This window comes from Dasypus novemcinctus, chromosome 22 (genome assembly GCF_030445035.2).
Source record: "Dasypus novemcinctus isolate mDasNov1 chromosome 22, mDasNov1.1.hap2, whole genome shotgun sequence".
Taxonomy (NCBI): Eukaryota; Metazoa; Chordata; class Mammalia; order Cingulata; family Dasypodidae; genus Dasypus; species Dasypus novemcinctus.
Genome location: NC_080694.1, coordinates 7,151,167 through 7,171,401, shown reverse-complemented (window position 1 = coordinate 7,171,401; position 20,235 = coordinate 7,151,167). Strand labels below are relative to the sequence as shown.

At 43.6% G+C, this 20,235-nt stretch overlaps 1 protein-coding gene across 4 annotated transcripts in view; it reads left to right on the top strand.

The window, feature by feature from the left end:
* The first annotated feature begins 693 nt into the window (after positions 1-693).
* LOC111759351 (ral guanine nucleotide dissociation stimulator-like) overlaps positions 694-20,235 on the top strand; it is a 127,376-nt gene continuing 107,834 nt past the window's right edge. The window contains exons 1-2 of one of the 4 annotated variants that reach the window (XM_058285086.2): positions 694-911; positions 5,129-5,224. The gene's annotated coding sequence lies outside the window, so the exon portion shown is untranslated. The remainder of the gene's footprint in view (positions 912-5,128; positions 5,225-20,235) is intronic. The other 3 variants (XM_058285087.1, XM_071210945.1, XM_071210947.1) reach the window with 3 other exon arrangements.

The following is a 20,235-nucleotide window of genomic DNA, read 5'->3' as shown; positions in this document are numbered from 1 at the left end:
CTCCCAGTTGAGTGGGCTTGGTGGCCTTGTCAAGTATCAGGTGACTGTATATGTGAGGATCTGTATCAGATCTCTCAGTTCGGTTCCATTGCTCAGTATGTCTATTCTTGTGCCAATACCATGCAGTTTTGTAGCTTTGTGTAGTATATTTTAAAGTCAGGTAGTGTGATTCCTCTGATTTGATTTTCCTTTTTCAATATGTCTTTGTGTGTTCAGGGCCTCTTCCCCTTCCAAATAAATTTCATAGGTAGTTTTTCCAATTCAATAAAAAGTGCTGTGTCGATTTTTATTGGGTTTGCATTAAATCTGTAGATTAGTTTGGATAGGATAGAGATCTTAATGATATTATTCTTCCTTTGCATGAACAAGGAGTATTCTTCCATTTATTTCCGTCTTCTTTGATTTCCTGAAAGTGTTGTGTAGTTTCCTGTGTATGTCATTTACATCATTAAATTCATTCCTAGCTATGTGATTTTTTAAGTTACTACTATAAATGGTATGTTTTTCTTGATTTTCTCCTCAGTGATCTTTACTGGTACATGTGTTGGAATTTTGCACAAGTGGTGTTCCGCTAGCCAGTCCGAGAGCACGTGATTGGGTGCCTGGCGCTGTCCGTCAAGGGTAGGGCCCCTCCCTCTTAGGGGCGTGGAGACCCTGAGTGGGGTGGGCCCTCATTGGCCTACGCGCAGGCGCAGAAGCTCCGGCCCCTCAAGTCCCGCCCAGTCCGCCGCGCGGCTCCTCCTTTAAGAGCTCGCGGTGTTTGGGGAGCGCACGAGGACCTGCCGGCTTGTTCGGGGGTGCAGCTAGGGACTCCGAGGGCAGGAGGGACATGTGTATGCCGGCGTGGGGGCTGCGGGAGCGCTCGGCCCCGCGTCCAGGGACCCCTCCTGTATGCCCGGCCCGCGGTAGTGGTAAGTTTGGGGACCCGACTTAGCGTCGGGGCGGGGCGCAGGCGGGCGGGGACCCCAGAGGCGCGGAAAAGCGGGTGAGCGAGCCTCCCCTTGCTGCGTCGAAGGGATGCCTGTGCTGCGCCCCTAAAGTTCATGCCGACTCGCCTGCGGGGGCGCGGGGGGCGGAAATTTGTGCGCATCACCCGGGTCCTGCGCGCCCTCAGGGCCTGTAGGGGACCAGGCAGGGCCGCGCCGGGTGGGGGCGCTGCTTCTGCGGGCGGCGCGGGGCAGGGCTCGCAGGTTCCAGTCGGGGGTCCCGGCCCAGCCCGACTGGCCTGCGGCGTGGGACCCCCGTGTCAGAATAAGGGTCCCGCCCCTCCCTCCCACAGTCCCACCTTTCCCCCACCATGGCCATCTTTCCCCCCCTGTCCCCTCTGCCCCCCCATGGTCCTTCCTCCCCCCTCACAGTTCTCTTGCCCCCCCCCCCCCAGCATCCTCCCTTACTCCACACGGTCCCTCCTACACTCCCCCCCCTCCCGCCGCAGGTTTCCTCCCCACCCCCCACAGTCCCTCCCATCCCCGGAAAGTCCCTCCCCCATAGTTCTTCCAACCCCAAGGCCCCTCCTACTCCCACACAGTCTCTCCTGCTCCCCCATAGTCCCACCCCCTGCAAGGTCCCTGCCCCCCCACGCTTCCTCTCCCCGCACACTGTCCCTCCTGCCCCAACAAAATACCTCTCCCTTCCCTAAGGTCCCTCCCTGCAAATGGTTCCTTCTCCCCAGCCAAAGTTCCTCCTCCTCTCTTACTGTCCCACCTCCACATGATCACTCCTCCCACTGTCCCCGCCCCATGGTTCTCCCCCCATAGGCCGTTCTGTCCCGCCTTGGTCCCTGCCCCTCCAAAGTCTGCCCTTTCCCCCTACATCCCCCCCCCACATGATCCCTCACCCCCACAATCTTTTCTGCCCCCCCCATGGCCCTTCCTGCCCCCCCCACTCCTGTTCCTGGATGGTCCCTCCTGCTCCAGCATGCTACTTCCACCCCCACAATGTCCTTCGTGCCCCCCCAAAGTCCCTCTTCCATCCCCACGGTCCCTCACTCCCCACAGTCCCTCCTGGCTCCCCGCCCCTCCTGCCCTCATGGTCACTCCCACGTCCGGAAGGTCCCTCCCACCCAGGTCTCACCCTCAAGGTCTCTCCTGCTCTTACAAAGGCCCTCCTTCCCCCTTACCTTCCCTCTTCCCCCACAGTCCCTCCTGCTTCCCCAGGGTCCCTCCTCCCCCTCGGTCCTTCTTCCTCCCCGTGGTTCCTTCACCCCACTGTCCCCCCTTCCTCTCCATAGTCCCTCCTGCACCCCCCACAGCCTCTGCCCCTTGTCCCTCCTCTCCCCCAGTCCCTTCCCCCCAAGGTTCTTCTGGTCCTTTCCAGCATCCCTTTTGTTCCCCCCCCCCCATAGTACCTCCTGTTCCCCCCAAGGTCCTTCCTGCTCTGCCATGCTACCTCCAACCCCCACAGTTCCTCCTGCCTCCCCTGGGTCCCTCCTTACCCCAGAGGTCCCTCCTGCCCCCCTAAAGTCCCTCCTCCACCCCCATAGTCCCTCTCTCCCATGGCCCTTTCTGCCCCGCATGGTCTCTATTCTCCCCCACAAACCCTTCTGCCCCCCTCCCCAGTACCTTCTCCCTGCCAAGGTTCCTCCTGTTCCTCCAAGGTCCCTCCTGTTCCCCACATTATACCTCCTGCTCTGCCATTCTCCCTCCACTCCCACAGTTCCTCCCGCCTCCCCAGGGCTCCTCCCCCCACAGTTCCTCCTTATTGCCCCATGCTCCCTCTTCCACCCACCCTGCAGCGCCTCCTGTCCCCCGGGTTCCTCCCCCCCACTGCCCCTCCTGTCATCTCACAGTCCCTCCTCGCCACCATGGTCTCTCCTGTCCCTCCTTGTCCCCTCCTGCCCCACTGTCCCCCACCTCCTCCCCCACTTCCCTCCTGCCTCCCCTTGGTCTCTCCTGCCCAACACAGCCCTTTCTGCCCCCCCCCCCATAACCCCTTCTTTACCCCTGTGGTCCCTGCTCCCCTCCATGGTCCCTTCTCCCTCTCCACAGTGCCCGCTCCCTCCCTACATTCCCCTGGGTCCCCCCATGGTCCACCCCTTTGCCCTGCCCTCTGCCCTCCTGATCCTCTGAGGTCCCTGGGGTGCTTCCCTTTCAGCGCCCCCTTCGAAGCCCCTGCACTTCAAATTTGGCTTTCTCCTCCCACCTGGAAAGGTGAGGCTCAGGGCCTGGCCTGCAGCAGTGGCTCTTAAAGGGGTTACTGCTGAGGGGAATTGATCGCTCCCAGGGGAAGGGCTCCTGGGAAGGCCCAGGGGGAGCGTGACTGACACCTGGTGTGTGCCTGCAGGGAGCCCAGTGAATGGGAAACCCTCCCGGGAGGGGCCTCTGGGTGCAGGTTTGTGTCCAGCCCAGGAATTTTTTAGGGACCACGACAGTTTGCAACTAAAAGTGTGTATCCTGCCTCAGGTCTGCAGGTGTGGGCCTCTCCTCATCGTAGGCACTTTGCATTCTTTGGGTCAAAGCCTGGTGGGTCACTTGGGCCTTTCGGGCCTTTCATTTTCTGACTTCCTCCCGTGTTTTACTGGGTTCTGCTTTCTGGGAGCACACAGGGCAGGTGAGGTCTGGGTTCTAGGCGCCCACTCCCACTGTGTCCCCTCCTGGCTGTGGCTGCACTAGAAGCCCTGGGACAGCTTCAGCCTTGGCTTCCCTCTGAGCTCCCCATCGTCCCAGGGACACTCTTTTCCTTTTGGTAGTGGTTACATACCATATAATTTCTCCAAAGTGTATGATCCGTGGCTTTTAGTATAATCACAGTATTGTGCATTCATCACCACAAAAATTTGAAGACATTTTCAGTACTCTAAAGAGAAAACCCCCACGCTCCTTAGCAGTCCTTCCCCAGCCCTACATAACCACTGATCCAACTTCATCTTTATAAACTGATTTAATTTACATTTTATGTAAATGAAACTATATAATAGGTAGTACTTTAGTGTCAGGTTTCTTTTACTTAACAAATGATATTATATTATTTTTTAGTGTTAACATAAATTCATCCAATTTCAAAGAAAACAGTCATATAGGCAGTGTTTTCCATATTTAAATAATTTTTATTCGCTTCTTTAAAGATAGATCACAAAATGTTACATTCAAAAACATAAGAGGTTCCCATATACCCCACTCCCCACCCCCCACCCCCACTTCTCCCACATCAACATCCCCTTTCATCAGTAAGAAACATTCATTGCATTTGGTGAATACACCCAGTAAATGCCCCGTATCACACCTTTTCCTCCCTCTTGCCATCAGCAACTCCCATGGACATCGTCTCCGTATCAGTGATATATTTTCTTCCATTTCTAGAGTCACAACAGTTATATAGTAGAATACCAGCAAATCCACTCTAATCCTTAATATATTCCTCCATCCTGTGGACCCTGGGATGGTGATGTCCACTCCACCTCTAAATCGAGAGGGGGTTAGATCCCACATGGCCAATGGATGCGATTCTCCTGCTTGCAGTTGTAGACACACTTGGTTCCCTGCTGTGGTTGTTGACCATTCTCATTTCCCTGTCAGCTGACCTGGGTAAGTCCAATGAACCGGAGAGTAGGTATTGCAACTCTACTGAGGCTCAGGGCCCAGCTGGTGCATGGACAGCCCAGAGATTCAAGTCTCCTGAGCATACACCAAGCTCAGCTCCAACCGCAGGTTCAGTAAAAGTGACAGAAGAGGCATGTGTAGAGAGGTCACATCTGAGTTCAACTCCATCACACTGAGGAGCACAAATTCCAAAGTAAGGCCTGTTGGCAAGGCAGTGAACTCTAGAGCCAGCTGTCATGACTGTAGAACCTGTGTGTTTCTGTAGCCCTCAGGAGCACCAGTACCTGGGGTTGTATCTACTTTGGCTGTCCCTGGAATTCTGCTGAGATGTGTGTAACCTTGACCCCGCTAATGAACCCCTGACTCATTTTGAAGTCTCTTAGCCATGTAAACTCACTTGTCTTTACCATTTACCCCTTTTATTCAAGGTCTTTCTCTAGTTGAATCAGCAGCTGGTAGTGATAGTAATCCCTCCATGCCAGGGAGGCTCAGGGTGCCTGAAATTAGGTAGTTAAAGGTGCATATGTATTTATGGATGTACCACCTTTTATCCATGCACCAGCTAATAGACATTCGTATTATTTTTCCAGTTTTGGCCGCTATGCAGTTGCCCTAGGAATCACTGCATGGACACAATTTCATTTGTCTTGGATATATTTCTTGGAGTGGAATTAGCAAGAATTATGGTAAGCTTATAGTTTTAAGAAATTGACAAAATGTTTCCCAAAGGGCAACAACATTTTGCATTCTCACCAGAAATGTAATTAGGGCTTCAGGTTTGCCACATCTTCGTTAACAGTTGGTATTATGTTTCTTGGTTTTAACCATTCTAGTATGTATAGCAGATTTTTTTTCTTAAAGATTTGTTTATTCCCCCGTCTTGTGGCTTGTTTTTTTATTTTTTTGCTAACCTCTGTGTCAGTTCACTGAACTTTTTTTTTTTCTGTCTGCTTGTCTCCCTTTGTTGCGTCACCTTTCTGTGTCAGCTCTCCATGGCGCACGGGCTGTCAGCTCTCCGTGGCGCATGGGCCAGCTCACCTTTACAAAGAGGCCCTGGAATGGGAACCCAGGACCTCCCATATAGTAGGTGGGAGACGGGAGCCCAACTGATTGAGCCACAGCCGCTGCCCTGTATGGCAGATTTTGACATGTATTTTTCTAGTGATGAAAAGAATCAAATGTTTCTTCTTTGGTAAATGTGTATTTACATGTTTTCCCATTTTTAGGAGCTGTTTGTCCTTTTTTAAAAAAAAAAACAAAAAAACAAAAACAAAACATATAATTCATCCAAAGTGGTCAGTCAGTGGTTTTTGGCACAATCACATAGTTCACTGATCACCTCAGTTATCATTGGAGTATTTTCATTATTTCAGTAATAATAATAAGAAATGAAAAACAAACAAGAATTCCTCACCTCTTGATCTCTCTATGCTTCCCCTGGCATCAACAGATCTCATTTCTGAATACTTTTTATTTCCTCTAAAAATTAATTCATGGTTTACATTTTATATAAGTGGAATCATACATTATGTTACACTGTATTTAGGTCATAGTAAAGCAAGATTCCTGTATTTGTCCCTTTTTGTCTGGCTTGCTTCACTCAACATACTGTTCTCTAGGTTAATCCATGTTGTCATATGCTTTACGACTTCATTTCTTTTTACTGCTGCGTGATTTTCTATTGTGTGAATACACCACAGTTTGTTTATCCATTCATTGGCTTATGGACACTTGGGTTGTTTCCAGCTTTTGGCAATTGTGAGTAATGCCATTATGAATGTAGTTGTGCAGATGTCCATTCATGTTACTTCTCTCAGTTCTTCTGGGTATATACCCAATATAGTGGTATTTCAGGGTTACATGGCAAATCTATATTCAACTTCTTTAGGAACTGCCAAGCAGTTATCCACAGTGGCTGTGCCATAGTGGTCCTACCAATAGTGAATAAGTGTTCCTGTCTCTCCACCTCCTCTCCAACACTTGTAGTTCTGACTTTTTAATAGTGGCCATTCTGATAGCTGTGAAATTCTATCTCGTTTTGATTTGCATTTCCCTAATCATTATTGGGGTTGGATATTTCTTCATGTGTTTTTTGCCGTTCGTGTTTCTTCTTTGGATAAATGTCTACTCATGACTTTCGCCCTTTTACTTTTTATTTCCCCCCCCCCTTTGTGGCTTTTTGCATGCTGTCTGTTCTCTGTGTCCATTTGCTGTGCTTTCTTCTGTGTCTGTATTTATTTCATTTATTCCCTCTCACCTTGTGACTTGCTTGCTGTCAGCCCTTTGTGTCCATTTGCTGCTCGCAGCGATTGCGGGCCGGGTGGCACTCTGCAGCACCCGGGCTGGTGGCTCTGCACAAAGTGTGGGCGAGCCTGCTTTCACCAGGAGGCCCCGGGATGTGAACCCAGGGCTTCCCATATGGCAGATGGGAGCCCAACTGATTGAGCCTCAGCCGCTTCCATTTTGCCCATTTTTCCATTGGGTCATTTGTCTTTTTATTGAGTTGTAACATCTCTCTTTATATCCTGAATATTAAGCCCTTATGGAACATGTAGATTTCTAAGTATCTTCTCCCATTGAGTCAGCTGCCTTTTCACCCTTTTGACAAAGTCCTGGGAGGTGCAAAAATTTTAAATTTTGAGGAGGTCCCATTTATCTAATTTTTCATTTGTTGTTTGTGCTTTGGGTGTAAGGTCCAAGAAACTACCATGTACCACAAGGTCTTTAAAATGTTTCCCTACTTTTTCTTCTAATAGTTGTATGGTATTTGCTTTTATATTTAGGTCTTTGATCCATTTTGAGTTGATTGTTGTATGGAGTGTGAGATAGGGGTCCTCCTTAATTCTTTTGGTTATAGATAACCTGTTCTCCCAGCAGCATTTGTTGAAGAGTCTGTTTTTATCTGATTAACACAGACTTGGTAGGTTTGTCAAAAACTGGTTGACCATAGAGATGAGGGTTTATTTCTGTACTTAGTTCAATTCCACTGATCGTTGTGTCTCTCTTTATGGCAGTATCATGGTGATTTGTCCACTGTAGCTTTGTAATATGTTTTGACATCAGGCAGTGAAATTCCTCCTATGTCGCTCTTCTTTTTTAGAATACTTTTGTCTATTCATGTGTACTTGCCCTTCAAAATGATTTTGTAATTGTCTTTTCTATTGTTGTAAAGTTGACTGTTTTAATTTTGATTGGTATTGCTGTGAATCTATAAATCAGTGAGGGTAGGATTCACATCTTCCTGACATTCAGTCTTCCAGTCCATGAACATGGAATGTCTTTCCAATTGTTTAGGTCTTTTAAAATTTCTTTTAGCACTGTTTTGTAATTTTCTCCATGTAGGTCCTGTACTTCTGTTTTAAAATTGATTCCTAGGAATTTGTGTTTTTTTTGTTGCTATTGTAAATGAAATTTTCCCCAGATTTCCTCCTCAGATTTGTGCAATACTAGTGTATAAAAACATTACTGATTTCTACATGTTGATTTTGCTGCCTTCCACTTTGCTGAACTCATTTATTAGCTCTAGTAGCTTTGTTGTAGACCTTTCAGAATTTTCTAAATATAAGATCATGTCATCCGCAAATAGAGTTTTACTTCCTCTTTTCTTAATTCTTTCGATTCTTTTTTCTTTTCTTATTGCTCTACCTAGAGCTTCTATTAGAGTGCTAAATAACAATGGTGCTAGCGGGCATCCTTGTCTTCTTTCTGGTCTTAAAAGGAAAGCTTTCAGCCTTTCCCCAGTGGTTATGATGTTAGATGTGGGGTTTTTCATATGTGTCTTTTATCATATTAAGGAATTTTCCTTCTTTTCATCTTTTTTGAAATGTTTTTATGAGAGAGGATGCTGGATTTTGTCAAATGCTGCCTCGATTGGGATGATCATATGTTTTTTTTTCCTTCCTTCAGTTTGTTAATGTGGTGTATTACTTTGATTGATTTTCTTATGTTGAACCAGCCTTGCCTACCAGGAATAAATCCCACTTGGTTGTGATATATAAGTCTTTTGATATGCTGCTGGATTCGATTTCTAAATACTTTGTTGAGAATTTTTGCATCAATGTTCCTTAGAGAGATTGGTCTGTCATTTTCTTTTCCTTGCAGTGTCCTTATTTGGCTTTGGTATCATGGTGATATTGGCTTCTTAAAAAGTGTTGGGTTATTTTCCCTCCTCTTCAACTTTTTGTAAGAGTTTAAAGAGGATTGATGTGAATTCTTTTGAAGTGTTTGGTAGAATTCACCTGTGAAGCCACACGGTCCTGGAGTTTTCTTTGTTGGAAGATTTTCAAAGACAGAATCGGTGTCTTTAAATGTAACTGGTTTACGTTCTTGTATTTCTTGTAGTGTCAATGTAGGTTGGTTGTGCATTTCTAGGAATTTTCCCATTTCATCTAGGTTGTCTCGTTTGTTGGCATACAGTTTCTCAGAATATCCTGTTTTGATCCTTTTCAGTTCTGTGGGGTCATTCATAACTTCCCCCCTTTCATTTCAAATTTTATTTATTTGTTTCCTTTTTTTCTCTCTCTTAATCTTGCTAAGGGTTTGTGAATTTTACTGATGTTCTCGAACCAGCTTTTGGTTTTGATTTTCTCTGTATTTTTAATTCTCAGTTTCATTTATTTCTTCTCTAATCTTTATTATTTTTTTCTGCTTGCTTTTTGAGGATTAGTTTGCTGTTCTATTTCTAGTTTCTCTTGTTGTTCAGTAAATTCTTTGAGTTTAGCTTTCTTCTTTTTTAATATAGGCTTTTTGGTCTATAAATTTCCCTCTCAAGACTGCCTTTGCCATATCCCATAAGTTTTCATTTGCCTGAATACATTTACCAATTTCACTTGCAATTTCTTCGACCTACTGATTATATAGGGGTGTGTTGTTCAGCCTCCACACATTTGCGAATTCACCTTTATCCTGTCTGTTTTTGATTTTCAGTTTCATTCCCTTATGATCTGAGAAGGTCCTTTTTATAATTTCAATTTTTATTTCTTGAGAGTTGTATTGTGCCCTAGCCTATGGTTTATCCTGGGGAAGGATAAATGTGCGTGGGAAAAGAATTAATAACCCACTGAGTTTGCCTGCTGCATTCTGTATATGTCTGTTAGATCTAACTCATTTATTATATTGTTTAAATTCTCTATTTCCTTGTTGATCTTTTGTCTCATTCTATCTAATGATGTGAGAGGTGTGTTGACGTCTCTAATGATTAGAGATGCCTATTTCTCCCTTTAGTTTTCCCAGAATTAGTTTCATGTATTTTGGGGGACCCTGGTTAGGTGCATAGGTATTTATGTCTGTTGTATCTTCCTGGTTGATAGTCCCTTTTATTAATATTTAATGTCCTTCTGCATCTCTTATGACTTTTTTGCATTTATAATGTTTTGTCCAGTATTAGTATAGCTACGCCTGCTTTTTTTTTGGTTACTTTTCGCATCGAGTATCTTTTTCTAGGCTTTTACTTTGAGACAGTTTGTATACCTGGGTCTAAGGTGTTTCTCTGATAAGCAGCATATGATGGCTCATGCTTTTTCTTTAATACATCCTGTCAGCCTGTATCTTTTGATTGGTGAATTTAATCCATTCACATTCAATGGTATTACTGTAAATGCATTGTTTATTTCCACCATTTTCTTCTTTGGTCATTATATGCCATATCAGATTTTGGTCTTTTTACTTTCTTGGTTATCCTTTCTTCTAGTCTTCCATTCTCTCTTCCGAGCCTCTCTCTCCTCTCTTTTTCTTTCAGTTTCTAAGGCTTCCTTTAATATATCCTTCAAGATGGATTCTTTATTAAGAACTGTCTTATTTTCTCTTTGCTTGTGAATATTTTATACACACCTTTATATTTGAAGGAGAGTTTTGCTGGATGCAGAATTCTTGGCTGGTAGTTTTTCTCTTTCACTATCCCAATTGTATCATACTACTGTCTTCTCACCTCCATGGTTTCTTTTTTTTTTTTTTTTTTTAAGATTTATTTATTCATTTTATTTCTCTCCCTTTCCCCACCCCCACCCCAGTTGTCTGTTCTCTGTGTCTTTTTGCTGCATGTTCTTCTTTGTCCGCTTCTGTTGTTGTCAGTGGCACAGGAATCTGTGTTTCTTTTTGTTTTGTCATCTTGTTGTGTCAGCTCTCTGTGTGTGCAGCGCCATTCCTGGGCAGGCTGAACTTTTGCGCTGGGTGGCTCTCTTTATGGGGTGCACTCCTTGTGTGTGGGGCTCCCCTACACGGGGACACCCCTGCGTGGCATGGCACTCCTTGAGCACATCAGCACTGCGCTTGGGCCAGCTGCACACGGGTCAAGGAGGCCCAGAGTTTGAACCGCGGACCTCCCATGTGGTAGGCGGATGCCCTAACTACTGGGCCAAGTCCGCTTCTCTCCATGGTTTTTTTATGAGGCTTCTGTACTAAGTCTTACTGGGTATCCCTTGTAAATGATGGTTCCCATGTACTGTTCTCAGAATTTTCTCTTTATCTCTGACATTTGACCTTATGAGTAGTATGTGTCTTGGAATAGGTCTACTTGCGTTTATTCTGTTTGGGATATGGTTGGCTTCTTGGAAATGTAGGTTCATTTCTTTCATGAGAGTTGTGAGATTTTCAGCTATTATTTCCTCAAATATCACCCCCCCCTTCCCTTCTTTTCACCTTCTGGAACTCTTATGACATGTATGTTGTTGCTTTTTGTGTTGTCATTCCACTCCTTGAGCTCCTGCTCATTTTTCTCCATTCTTCTCTCTCCAATTTTAGCTCTTCTGTCTTCGGAATCACTCATTCTTCTATCATTTCAAGTTTGCTGTTTTATGACTTCAATGTGTTTTCTTAACCTCACCTATTGTGTCTTTCATTCCCATTAGCTCTGTTACTTTTTTTTTTTCCTGTTACTTTTTATTTCGGATTTCCAATTTTCCTTTGTGCTTGTTCAGTATCTTCTTAGTGTCATTCATTTCTTTAGCTGTGATTTTTTTCATCTCATTAATTTCATTTCAGAATGTGCATGCATCTTGTTAATCAGTTCTCTCAAATCCTGTGTCTCTTTAGGGGCTTTGATATATTCCTTTTCCTGGGCCATGTCTTCCATTTTCTTAGTCTGGCTTGTAAATTTTTGCTCATAAGAGGCATCTGATTAGGATGCAGGTTACTCAGATGTTCATTTTCTTGCCCTTTTCTTGGGATTTGGTGGCGGGATTCTGTGTGTCACTGCATGCTGTTCAACATGGATCATAAGGCTTGCCCCTCTTAGTTGCTCAAAACTGGGCTCTGGACCCACTGTTTTTGCCAAAGGAGTGCTGATGCAAAAAGCAGAAGTCTGTTGACCTTTATAAAGGGTATTTATTTTGGGTAGAAGCTTATTTATCAGGCCATGAAGTGTAAGTTACTTCCCTCACCAAAGTCTTACCATGTGTTAGAGCAAGGTGACTGCTGATGTCTGCAAGGGTTCAGGCTTCTTGGGTTCCTCTTCTCTTGGTTCATTTCCAGGAACTGCTCTTCTGTTTTCATCACAAGGTCAGCTCTAGACTATGAGGCTCTCTAAGCTTTGCCTGTAGACTATCAGGCAAACAGGTCTGTCCTCATACCAGGGCTTCTCCTGTGTCTAAGGAGCTGTCCCTCTTCCTCTGGTGATGTTCTCCTGTGTGTTCACCTCCTGGGCTCAAGCTCAAAAACTCCAACCATGTTTTATGTCATATTGTTTTCTCTGTGAGTCCCACCTACCAAGGGGCAGGGATGCAACATTCTTAATGTGGCCAAATCTTTGATCATTATTTCATCATGTACATCTATGAATTCTATATAATCTAATTGCCCAGAGGAAATGACAAGTTTACATGCATAATCCAATATTTCTTTTTGGAATTCATCAGTAATGTCCAACTGCTATACCCAGTAATGGTTTGCAGACCTGCTTCCTAGGACCTTGAGAGGGAGGGTATAAAGGCCAGCAAAAGCCTCTCTAACTTACTTATTTTTAATTTTCTTATATGTACAACCTAGTTCTGCTAGCAGATGGCACTCCTTGACAGACCTTTCAGTTTAGTGCCTGGTTGGAGTGTTTTTGCTGTGAGACAGACTGGATCTGTGTGGTAGAGGTTCTTGCCTAGAGATAAAGAGACTTGTAATTTAAACTTTCTCAGAAACTGTACTTCAGCCTTCTGTCAGCCTGCTCCCTCTTCCTGGGTAGTAAGTGATTCCATGCCACTCTGTCTTCAACAATCATTCCCACTTAGTAGAGAAGTAGATCGAGAGGGTCATGATCTCTTTAGTCCTTTGCTGGCTCCCACGGGAAACGATGACATGACCCCATCCAGCTTGGTAGAGCTCATGGGGCACAGTAGACTAAATTTGTGGGTCAAAAGCTGTCCGCCTTAGGCTGTGTCCCTCTCCCTCCACTTTCTGGGGGTGGTGGATCCCTGGAGACCCCTTTTTCCAAAGTTGGTCAGAGGCTTGAGTGTTCTAAAGTCCTTAGTGTGGGGGAGGGTGCCAGCAGCAAGAGCTGCTGCTTTCAACTCACAGTTTTGCTGTCGCGATTCCCCTCCTTTGTCCGTCTCTGTCCTGGGTGGTGTTCAGCCTTACCCTGCTGTCCTAAACCCTAGAAGGTCTTTTTCCAGTCCATTTCAGTCTGTTCTCCAGCTGTTTTTCTGAAGGAGGAGAGAGTTCCATGTCTTCCTAGTCTGCCATCTTCCTGGAAGTCCTCACAGGTGTCTTTTGACATCTCCAATGAATTCAGCCTCCATGGATCTGCATAAACTGAAACTACGTTTACCAAATATACGACAGGAATTTCTACTTGATTAGAGGCAACCTTTTTTTGGTGGAATCAATTCAGTTCTAGGCAATGTATTCTGTCATGTTTCTTCACTCATCTTTGTGGTATAAGATAATACTTATAAATATGAAAACATCGATATCTTACCATTTAAAAATGATCATTTAATAATACTGTATTTTTCCATCAGTCTTCCTTTTCTCCACCAGGTGTGTTTATTCATTGAATTACTGGCTCTCCATCTTCAGTCTTTAACAGTGGGACCGTCATTATGGAGGGATGCAGAGGGTCAAGGCTGACTCCCTCTAATGTTGCTCTCTCATTGCATTTCAACAAAGGTTTTGGGCGTCAGGTTAAAAACCAAGTGGAATCTGAGTTCTTATTTGTCAAAGACCCTCATAGAATTTGAGCATCTAGAGGGTCCAAAGTAATGATATAATGCGGTGCACTAACTCTTCTTCCCAATGCCTGTGTTCTGTGTCCAAGCTCCTGGCTATGACATCATTGTGAGAGTTGACAGGTCATTCTATGTGATGCCTCATAACTCTCACAATTTTGATCTAATGAAGAGTCATATGGGCTTTCCTTTAGTTTTGAACACCAGGAACTATGCCCGCGTCTGAGGTTATCCGCACAGGTAGCTTTCCTAGGCCCTGTGATCTGGAGGCCACCTTATAAAGATGGACAGTTTGGTTTCTCTGTAGACTCAATTGTAAGCACGTGCACAGATGGTACAACTCCATAGTTTCTTTTTTATTGTTGTTGTAGTTGTTTTTTTTAAAGAATTGTTTTCATTTCTTTATTTCTCCCTACTCCCGCATTGTTTACACTTGCCGTCTCTGTCCATCTTCTTTCATTTCTTTAGGAGGCACTGGGAACTGAACCTGGGACCTCTGATGTGAGAGGTAGGTGCCTAGTCACCTAAGCCGCCTCTCTTCACTGCCTTTGTTGTTTCTCTCATTGTTTTTCCTCTTTTGTCTCTTGTTGCATCGTGTGGTGGTGTCAGGTTGCCATGCAGGCTCACTGTCTTCTTTAGGATGCACGAAGAACCAAACTGAACTTTCCATATGATAGGCAGGAGCTCAATCTCATGAGCCACACCCTGGGTTCACATTAAAGCCCCTCCCCTTGGAGCACCAGAGCTTGAGCAGTCCATCTCACCTGGGGGAAGTGCGCACATTCATCTCCACAAGCTCATACAGTCTCACAGTCACAGCACAGAGACTCACACATGGATTCCCTTAAGCCTCCACACAGCCTAACCTGTAACCCCCAAATGAACAGATCCACCCCTGGGGACTGTGGAAGGAGGGACAGAACTCCTTAATAGAAAACCTTTCATCATATCCCATATCCGCATTTTACAGTGAGGCTGGGATCAGGCTAGGTCAACAGCCTACAGCTTGTAGGAAGCCCCCTATTTCATCTCACTTTTTCCCACAATATTTTGATGAGGCCAGAATACCTACCATTTTCATTTGCTCTCAAGGTCACCTGCAATGCAGAAAAGAAAATAGAATGATGATAGGATCATGTTTTGTTGTGTTTTTTCAGGTCTTGGTGATTTTCAAAAAGAGATGGGAAGCAGTGGTAAATTCAAAGGCCCCATGAATAAGCTCGGGAGACACCTGTGGGAAAGGCTCCAGCTCTTCCTGGAGCAAGTGATTTTCAAGTCTATTTACCAAAATAGGCAATTACAAAAGTCTGAGTTAAAGGAAGGAAAATGGTGCTGAGATAATTAACACAACATTTCTATTTGGTTTAAAACCAGATGCTGCCATTTTTAAAGCACTCTTGTGTCCGGGATCTGTTCATAGGATTCTTACTTGCAGTTCTTCCTTCCACAAAACAGCGGCAAATGTCTATAGGTATAACATAGTAAGATCTGTACTCAATGTGAAAAGGAATGTGAGAAAGAAACATTTCTGTCTTAGACAAAAACAGGTGGCCTTACCTCAGCATTAGAGGGAGTCTCCTCATCTGCCCTGTCCCTAGCAGCCCTTCCATCAGGTCTTCCAAGGGAGCTGGAGGGACACAGAGTAGCCGTCAGTACACTGGGTGCAGTTCATGCGTTACCTGGGGAACTTTACCTAGGACAAGGGGCTACAGTGATCAGGGCTGGTTGGGTAGAAAGCACACATGATGCTACTCAGACTTCCTTTGTGCAAGAAAGAGAGATTAATGAGAACAGGAAAATTACCAGAAGTAGAGTCCTTGGCTTTGGTGCTAAAGGCAGTTTAAATTAGTGTGAAGTAGTTCATCTAATATTGGTTCTAAATTACACACCGAGTCAAACACAGAGCCCCTACCCTTCTGCCCATTTTGAAGCCTAACTAAATTTCCTGTATCTCCATGACATCCAGTTCATTACGGATTCGCCAGTTCCATATATTTTATAAGATTTTGTTAACTTTCATAAGTTGACATGAGCATAACGAAAATTTTAACCATTTTTATTGGTACTTAACTCATTGGCATTAATTACCTTAACAATCTTTAACATCACCATTGATCTCCAAAATTTCTTCATGACCTGAAACAGATACTCTTTATAACTCTTAATCTCATTGTCCTTTTCCCCTAATTCCTATTGATAATCCTTAATCTCCTTCCTTCCTGTTTTCTTTTTGTAGATGTTTCACTTATGCAGAATCATACACTCTTTGTCTTTTGTGTCATCTGATTTCACTCAGTATATAATCATGTTGATGTCATTCATGTATTAGGATGTCTCAGAACTTCCATTGCTTTCTATGGCTGAATTCCGTTTTATGGATGTAGCAGTTTTTCTTTTTGTATCCGTTCATCTGTTGATGGACACTTGCATAGTTGTGACCATTGGCTATTGTGAATAATGCTGCTATGAACAGTGGTTTGCAAGTATGTGTAGTCCCGTTTTCCAATACATAGATACATATCTATTTGTATGTGTGTATGTATGTAGATTTGTTGGATTGCTGGTCATATGGTTACTGTGTTTCACTTTTTGAGGGATTGCTCAGCTGTTTTCCACGGTACAGGACAGTGTGCATTGGTCATAGCCGTCAGAGCTTTTCAACAGATACTGAGCCTTCATAGGGATGAATTGATGCTGGCCCTTTAATTGTGCAAACTATTCGACTACTGTAGTATGCTGAGCAAGGAGGGGAGAGATGGGAGGGGAAGATGCAGGAACTTTAGAAGTATCTAACGTATTCATTTGTGAATCTAAAATGCTCTGAATAAAGGGTGTTAATTTTTTTAAAATGTGGAAGCATCATTGTTTCAGGTGTATTAGCCAAAGGGGTGCTGATGCAAAGTACCAGGAATCTGTTGGCTTTTATAAAAGGTATTTATTTGGGGGAGAAGCATATAGTCAGAAGGCCCTACCTAAAGATCCCTCTCAAGGTACTCTAAGAAGTAATTGGTCACCTGAAGTCATTTACCACGCATTGAAACAAGATGGTGGGCAAGTCTGCAAGGGTTGAGCCTTCCTTCTTCCCTTAAGGCTCCATGATCCCAGCTTCCTCCATCTCACCTGTAGGCTGGCATGAGGCTGAGCTCACAGGGCTTCTCAGCTGCTCTCTTCTCTTCAGCTCCAACTATCAGGCTCATGTCTGTATTCTTCTTCTCTGCATTTTATTCTGTGTTCTCCCTGAGCGAACATCTGCCTATTCTTGATTTAATAAAGTGAAAGTGAAACCTTCAAATTTAATATAATCAGAGGGGTATCATGTCCACAGGAATATACCAGTTTACAACCATGATCAATATCTCCTTTTGGAATTCATAAACAATTTTAAACTGCTATAGGAAGGATGTTTTTCGTGTAATGTTCAAAATTAAACTAATGGCCAAACTTTAGGTTGAAACACTGGCCACTATTAGATGTGAACCAATCTTGTATTGTAAATGTATCCTTAATTCTGTGATTGTGGCACTTCTGATTTAATTAGTAAATTAAAATGTTCACATGTTAAAAAAGAGAATATGGCTTAGGCATTTTATGGATTTTCCCTATATATGGGACTGAATAAACTGCAGTCATTATTCTTGAATCGACATGATTGCATTTCCATATTACCATCGGTAGGGCAGTTCCTCGGTGATATCTTCCCATGCTCCCTCTTCTTGGGCAGATAGTGATTTTCATGCTGCTGATGGACTGGGTGTCATGGCAGTAGGTTTTTTGACTAAGAAACAAATTTTCTCTTTTTAACCTTGAGACAAAAAGCTGGGAAAATCATTGAGGATTGAAAGAACTGTTGACACCTTACAGTCAAAGGTAGGAACATTATTAATTCTTTATTTACAGTTGAAACTTCTGATCCCCTTATTTATAAGTTGCCTAGTGGACACATGTGAATTAAAGTCAGAGTTCAAGAAAATCTTGTCATTTTATTTTTACATAAAACACCCAACAGATCGATATGAAGGCATGTGAAATTTGCAATAGGTGATATGCCTACTTAGCTTACCTTATAATTTTGGGCAGTATTTGGAAACTGTAGGCTTGGGAAATTTCAGCAATATGCACAGATGCTAGATCTCCCTTGTACAATATCTTCTACTCCCATTTCACAGTTTAAGGAAAAGCTTATTGTATCAACATTGAGGTTACTTGACAGGTGTATGTTAGACTCTTCAGATGAGATTGGGAACATTTGTCTCTACGCCTGGGATCCTCCTTCTGAGTTGCATGTATAGTAAACAACCCTACTACATATGGCTGATGAGGACTGAATGAGTTCCTATATGTAAACTTTGCAGTGGAAAGATTATATTTTGACGTAGTCGACAATGGCAGTTGTCCTGTGTAAATAAGACCTATGTTTAGGATAAATACACAGTAACACATACACAACATACATGCGTAATTATACTACTTAGACTTAAACATTGACAAACTGCAACTCCAATTTATGGTAAGCTAGACCCCCCAAAGGGGATCCAGCTGATTCCAGGAACTGTAGTAATGTGATCAAAGATCTCTTCCTGAAAATCAGTTTCTCTCACCACATCCATAATCCTCACTCCACAAGTGAAACGTTTTCACTGTGATATCCACTCTAAAGCCAACAAGGAAACCCCATCATAGTCATCTAGATTTCTTTCCACAGCCAGGAGATAACAGAATTTCCTCTGTACTTGAGGCCACCTGTAATGAATGAAAAGAAACGCTGTGAGGTTTGTATCCTGGTGGGTTCAGTTTCCATGCATTTTTTTGCTCTCTTCCTTGCTCCAGAAAACCAGATGGAAAGCAGCGGTCGTATCAGAGAACACAAAAGCAAGATTAGAAGAAGTCTCTAAAAGAGGCCTTGAGAAATTTTATTTCAAGTCCATCTGGTTGACAATTACAAAATTTTTAATTGAAAGAGGATAAATGTCACCCATTAAAAGTCCTTATACCATATGCTTTCCTGTCTGGTCCTATCGACATTGAATGCCCTTGAAACCAGACATCAGCTAGTAAGGGATTCCACTCACACACACACACACGTACACACTACACACACAAGAGGATGGTACCTAAATTCTATGATCTACAACGTGTTTTCAAATCTGAACTTGACTGAAAACACAAAACAAGAAAGCAACGTAAGTATTTCAAGCAAAGAAAGTAATCCTTATCTAAGAATTGGATGGTTTTCCTCTTTTGCCTGACAGTCAGAAGCTTCTGCAATGTGTCCCGAGCAGTAACTGAGAGGACACAAAATAACTGTTAGTACATTGGTGGTTTTGCTCATGAATTACTCAGGGAAACTTTCTTGTTGAGAAAAGGGCCTCTGTTTATCACTGTTGTTTAACAAGTATGAATTAAGCATTTTATCTTCAAAGAAGCTTTAGGATACAGAGAAGTCATGTACAGAATATAGTGGATTCCCATATACCCAACATTCTTCTCCATTACCCTTTCCCCTTTTAATAACATTTTACTTGTGTATGGTATATTTGTTACAATTGATGTACAAATATTGCAACATTTGTCAATGATTTATATTATGGTTTACATTGTAGACCATACACTTACATAAGTTTGATGAAATTTAACATAGCCTGTATACATCATTGCAAGATCATGTAGAGAAAAAGAATAAAAGCACAAAAAATAAAAAGGAAAAGAAAAAAGATCGTGTAGAACACTTCCATTGCCCACAAAATGCCCCATGTTCCATCTAGTCTGTTCTCCTTCCCCGCCCCTAGGTGCCCATGGCAACACCAAGCTTCACTCCTTGAAGCACAAGAGTCATAGTTACTTGCAGCAGTGTTGAGAGCTTGACATACTGGCCTGTCCTACACTATTAGGCACTGCCTATGCTCTCAAGAGTCTCCCTCCCCTCTGTTTGAGAACATAGCAGTACTCCTCAGGAGGGGAGTCCATCACTTTCCCGCTCATTATGTGAGTCCCACCCACTGACACAACACACTGTGACAAGGCGAACACTTATTTCCTAGAAGCCTGTCCCAGGTGTGCCTTCTCCCAAATACTCTCCAGAACACCCTAAACCAGTAACTCTCCCCACCTTATGGCCAAAACAACATTCTGAACTTTGTAGTTTCAAGCAGGTACCTTCAGATACCCAGATGTTACCTGGCCCCTCCCCAAATGCTCCCCCTATTCCATGGATAGTCCAACCCACCCTCCTTACTCGACCTCACACACAGACCACCCCTGTAGTGTCACTTCACCACTGACATGCCCATCCAGTGAACAGCTACATACTTCTACTTTATCATAGATTTTTTTCCCCATATGGGCATTTGCTCACAACTTTCTTCTCCCTTTCTCTTGTAAACCTGTCTTCCAGATTCTAGCTCTGTGAGTCTGCTCAATTTATTTAGTTCACTGAAGTAAAATTTATTTAGTTCACTTATTACACTGAGGTCATGTAATAATTGTCCTCCAGTGCCTGGCTTAGTTCACGCAACATAATGTCTTCAAAATTCACCCATATCATCCTATGT